Raw genomic sequence first — 6,000 nt, 5'->3', positions numbered from 1 at the left:
TATCTAGTCGGGAGTGGTGCTGACTGAAAACAGATGATTTGGAGCGATTCGCGCGCCATCTGTTGGTCATTCTAAGGACTTATTGAACTACCCTCGTAATTTCAATTGAGATTTCTTTAAAAAATCATACTTTTTTGTTTTTTGAATCCTATTTCAGTAAGGTATTAAATTTTTCTTAATGAATTCAGGCTAAACGAATGCTACAGTTTCACTATAAATTCATTTTTTAAAAACTTTTTGATGTTTATTTTGAAATTTGACCAAGTATTTAACAATTTAAGATATTGTTTCCCAAATTAAAAAATGATATACCAGTTCTGCAAATGTTTCTTGTTCGTATTTTATTTTTTTTTAAATTAAGGTGGTATTTTTAAAAGAAAGAAATTTTCCCCTTTTTGTAAATCCCCTTTTTTGGAAGAAAAATGCATCCATTTTCTCTACAATTGAATTGCTGAATCTCTGTGATCATTGCGTTTTGATCAATTTGTAAATGTTTAAACGACTTTAAATTGACCCAGGAAGAAGAAAACTTTGACGAGGAAATGACCGGGAATTTAAAATGATCCGGCTGGTAACCACCCTGATGTTCATAAATCATCGTTTTTTATTAACTTTGTGAGAAGTTCTTAAATGTTACGTATAATAGTTTATTCTTTTGAAAGAATTTTGTCTGAATATATTTTGACATATTCCTCTCCCTAGAAATCTTCCAAATATTAATTTATACGAGACCACTTATCTCGTTACAATAACCCTCCCCACGCGACGCCATCTTTCCAGCATCGCGATCGGCATCACTCGTGGAGAGTGGCCGAAACCGGAGAGTCCCGAATGTCGTGAGCATTGAGGGTGAGTGAACGTTCGGCTGTGGACTTGTGGGCGAGAAATGGTTGAGGGGTGTGCGGAACAAGGGCAGAGAACGGCGGCATTCGGCAGTGGTTGGCACATCCACATTGGAAATAGGGGGTAGAGTCGAGAGTCGAAAAGAGGTGGGACTGGGGTCGTTTGGTGCGCGATCCGTGATCGTGAAGGAAAAGGTGGGTGGGCGCAGGGGGCGAGAGACGCGTGACGACGCTACTACTATTGCTCTCTCTGGCTTTTCACCACGCGCATTTTCCCTCTCCTTTCATTTCCCATCAAGCTTCTCACTCCGACCGATAGTGTCTGCCAATGGACTCGCTTCGCTTCCTCTCGCCGAAAGCGTAACGTAGGTCAGCGTCAGGATACGAGTGTTTCGCTGTTCTCCTGTTCCATGGCAAAGGCAAGGGTACGCTGCCATGCGCTGTACGGTCATTCGCCTTGCGTTTTGTGTTTTAACCTAAAGCCCTAAACCTACCTCTCTCTCCCACTACCCTCCCCCTCCTTTACCATCCTATGCTCATTCTGTTATACCCGCACCCTTTGGTAAACAAACAGAATATCCACAGATAACGTGCGCGTCAACTCTTGTCAAAAAATATATTCCCAAACTGATATATATTCAGAGAGGATTGATACGGATGAGTTTTTATTGTTTGGTTAATGTTTTAGTTGCAATTTTTGTAGAACCATTTTTTTCTCTGTTTAAAATAAATAATTTAAAAAAAGTAGCACACGATATAGATTAGTCATATTTGATTGCCGATTAGCAAAACAATATTTTTTTATTAATAAACAATTGTGCACTATTGCTACTGACCTTGGCTCTCTCACTTAATTCTTTAGACTGAAATATATTGTTTTCCCAGGCACAACACGCAGCACGTATTTTTCATTTTTCACCAAACAAATGTTTTTATGAACTTATGGCTGCCTAAATATTGATAGGTGAATTGTAAAAAATTAATTGAAAATTTTCTTGAAATAATTGTACCTTGAAAACACATTGATATACAGTGAACCCTAGAGATAGGGCTCTCTAATATAGTTCTTCTGAGAATTGACGCAGCTCCGCAAGTAAGGATAAAAGGAGCTGCGCGGGTTGAGTGGCGGTCGCTCAGCCGTGAACAAGCAACAGCGTTTTTAATGAAACGGCACTCTGTTTGGGTTATTCCCCACCTTTTGTGCCCCCAAAACCGGCCCAGTCTCAGAGTTTCACTGTAATTGTATTTTCTTTGCGACAGTTTTTAGTGCAAAAGGCAAAGTTAGTGAGGCAGTAGAATTCAGCAAAACAGTTCAGCAAAAATCATAACTTTATCAGTTTTTGTTATTTAAAATCTAAATTGTGTACCTGAATATTTCTGAAATTGACACTGTTAGGAATATTCTGAGACTTACGAAATTATAACGTTATAATACGAGAAAATTTACGAAACTTGTAACTGCATTATCTAAATGTTTTTATAAAGTTATGTAATTGTAATTGAATTTTCTTAAATTTAGCTTAATTTACGAAATTACGAAAAAAGAAAAGTCGCGAATGTTGAAAAATTAAATGAAATAAAACTACGGAAAATGTTAATGAATGAAATTGAAATATTCCAAAATTAATAAATTCCCGAAATTATTCAATTCTCAAAATTACGTATTTTTACAAAATTAATATGAAATTAGGAAATTATCGAAATTAGTCAATCAGTGTAAAAAATTCCAAATTACCACGGTACACAATAATTTTATATATCTTCGATACATGTTCGCGAAGATGAAATATTTCAATTAATCAATATTGCAAGGTTAAATATTCGGAGTTTACTAATTTAAAGTCAAACGCGTAAAACTACGCCACTTAAGTTTCCGATCTGTATCGCAGTCTCAAATTTTATATGTAAATTTTACCAATGAAAAATATAGAAATGTTTATTTGACTGTTTACAAAAAAACTATTTAAGGATTAAATAAAACTATAAAAGTTATCATATTTTTTGGCTGAATATAAATACAAATTAAGTATTGTTACAGCGTAACATATTTTAGGCGCGTAAATTTGAACTAATTTTAATTCGAGTTTAAGTGCATTCAAGAGTGTTCTTTTAAATTTACAATTTACATTCAAAGTATTACTTATCGTAAGAAAGAATTGGAAAATCAAAAGACTTTAGTCTTTTGTAGTCATTTCTAAATAAATTCTTTAATGGATAGAAATTATTTTAAAAGAAGGCCGTGGCTACGTGTACAGAAATTTCGGTTCAAATATCCGCATTTTTTTGTCACGAATAGGTAGAGCTGAAAATGGGACTATTTTTACTGAAATTTCGGCACGAATAGCTGGATTTTTATGTAGACCTAATTTTTGTACCCCATATTTGTACTTAAATTTTCGTACACGTAGACGCTTTCTATAAAAAATTCTACTAATACAATTGATAAATGACTTTGTACTATTTGATTTAGTGGGAAACTACCAATTCAGATTGAAGAGACTAATATAATTAATTATTAATAGCGATTGAATAAACTTGAATTCCTTGTTCTAAATCAATAATACTGCCATTTATATTATTGATTCTATTAATTTCTAGTTGAAAAACATTAATGAATTATTGGTTTCATCTCATGAAAGCTGTTGCTTTCAACTTCTGAAGAATGAAAGTGCAGCTTCCCGTGAGTAATCTGATTTTGTCCGAATCAGTAGTTATGGTATATTACAGTCAGACGTGAAAGTAGTTACTGCTGCGATCGATTCCTTATGAAATAACACGATTTTATCCTAGAACTTTTCGGACAAAAATGTTGTGATATGATCTTTCAGTGCCTTAACAAAATTGAGTTTAATTGTTATGTATACAATGTTAACGTCTATGCAATTTTTCTATATTTTTCGGCTAACATCTTCATGTTACAATTTCGTTCAGCATGTCTCAAATTATAGGGTGAAAAATTGTTTGATTAAACCGGTTGGGGTTGAACGGCTAAACGTTATATAATTTAATTATCGTTTAACTTTATAATACGTATTTGCGTGTCTTATTAATTTTCTTTTTTCTTTGTTTCAAGGTAAGTCGAATTTCTCTGGAGAATTCGAACTTCTATATTTAAAGATTACTTGTTAAAACGTCTAAAAAATCAATTCTGAAAACCTGAAAATCAGGAAACAGTGGGGACGTTTTACTGGCACAGGAAGTCAAATATTTAAAAAAAATCTTGCAACGGACGGGGAACTTCTATCAGAACCACTTTAAATAAGTTTCAGGAATGATAGATTCACAAATTAAGATTTGTTAAAAATGTATCTTTTTAAGTTGAAAATTCAAGGATTTTTTAAAGATATGATCTATTTTATTGAAAATTCGTCTTTTTTAATTGGAAATTTGTTCTTTTTGTATTGAGCAGTTATTAACATATTTTTCAATTTAAATTCTAAATTGTTTTATTTATTTCGAAAAGATTCAATTTCTAAAAATGTCACAAGATTAAAATTCTGGTTTTTGAATATTAGTGGTCAGGGGGGAAAAAAATTTGATTACGAAAAAATCAGGGAAAAGAGAGGGCATTTTGAAACAGAAGTTTTGCGGCCACCCTGAACAACTTTTGTCGTCAAAAAACGGAGAAAAAATCTTTCCAAACACACAGGGTATAATTGTATGACGTTTCTGATAAACTCCCAGATAAATTGTGCTATTTTCAGTAGCATTCGAATTCCACGTTTTTAATTTTACCCCCAAGTTTTTTGTTCTGTCGTCAAGTACGGTGGCGCGGGCCGCAAAAGTGCAGTTTTTTTTTAAAAGCCAGATGGATTAGTGCATCGCCGATTTTTCCTCTGACAAGGGAATTCAACGAGAGGAAGAATTTTTCTCGTCATATAGCACGCGCCTGTGCTTTGTGATGCCATCACTACCATTTATGAATATCGCTACTCGGCTGCTTGGTTGCGTACTACTATCGCGTCATTCTTTCAGAGCCGTTTCGAGCGCCTGGCGCGACGGTATTGCCGCGCGGCGGCGTGTCGGTCGAGCGGCCATTTTGATAATCTCCCACTACCCGCCTCCCAGTTCTCCCTCTATCTCATTCTCTTCATCTTTCTCTCTCACACCTTCCCCACTGCATCCCACACCATCTACCTATCTCCATTGCAAGCCCTCTCTAGTTGATTTGTGCATCATCCTCTCTCTCTCAATTCTCCCACCGCTCGGTGTTTTTTCCTACTAGTGCGCCTCGACGCGCGAATCTCACGGGCGGCAAAGACATGTGAAGTGTCGCGTCGTATCGTATCGTATCGCATCGCACCGCACCGTGCTCAGGTTTGTCCATACAATTATACCATGATAATCCCGATTCTTCTTCTCCAACATTTTCCTCGTCACTTGGACTCGTCGGCAATTTGGGGTCTAGCAGTCTTAAAAGTGAAAAATTAAAGACGGTAGTGGACTTTAAATCGAATTCGACTTCAGAGTTCGGATGAAGTTTAAAAGTCCGCTATAGTGCGTCAGTGAATATCTTCCTATGTGTGTGTGCTAATAAGCGTTTCTGGAGGAGCGCGCGTCTGGATTAGCCGCTCTCTCCCAACGCAACTACGACAGTGTCACGTGTTTTTTCTCCATTGTTTGATATAAGAATAGATAAGAGGAGAGTTGGTTTTTTAGTAAAAAAGAATGAGGGTGTTTTTGTTGTTATTTGCCGGTGATGTTCAAACATTAGTGACAGGTTCCCGTGGAGATGTCACGCCCGTGATTTCCGTTTCGTCAGAAACTCCTTAAACGATTCGGTGAGTTTAAGCGCAATGTTTTTGAAAGTCAAATAATTATTCAATTGATTATTTTCCAGTATTACCTAAATGAATCATCATTTTACAGTTTTTGTCAAATTAGATCGTTGATGAAAGAATTTTTGTTCAGAGAAGTGACAGAAAAATAACTAGTAGATTATCGTAAACAAAATAATTTTGTTGATCATAAATGGTCGCCAGGAAATTTCCGGATGAATCAGCACCCAGAGAAAGAAGTTGATTCTGGGAAACAGTAGATACATTGCATTTGTGGTTTCAAATTCAGTTCATTTTAAATTTCAGTGAAGTGGAAGAGTATTTTGACAAAATTGTGACATTTCTTTTGTGCGCATGATAATTAAATGGTTTCTTATTGT

At 35.5% G+C, this 6,000-nt stretch overlaps 1 protein-coding gene across 8 annotated transcripts in view; it reads left to right on the top strand.

Annotated features, from left to right (window-relative positions):
• The window catches only part of LOC117177056 (AF4/FMR2 family member 4-like), a 376,982-nt gene that overhangs the window by 205,422 nt on the left and 165,560 nt on the right, over positions 1-6,000 (top strand). The window contains exon 1 of one of the 8 annotated variants that reach the window (XM_033367528.1): positions 5,107-5,623. The exons of the other annotated variants lie outside the window; for them this stretch is intronic. The gene's annotated coding sequence lies outside the window, so the exon portion shown is untranslated. Of the gene's footprint in view, positions 1-5,106; positions 5,624-6,000 lie in introns of those variants that run through there. 8 annotated transcript variants of the gene reach the window in all.

The sequence above is a fragment of the Belonocnema kinseyi genome, chromosome 7 (genome assembly GCF_010883055.1).
Source record: "Belonocnema kinseyi isolate 2016_QV_RU_SX_M_011 chromosome 7, B_treatae_v1, whole genome shotgun sequence".
NCBI lineage: Eukaryota > Metazoa > Arthropoda > Insecta > Hymenoptera > Cynipidae > Belonocnema > Belonocnema kinseyi.
Note: the sequence above shows the minus strand (reverse complement) of the source record. Positions and strands in the feature narration are given on the sequence as shown.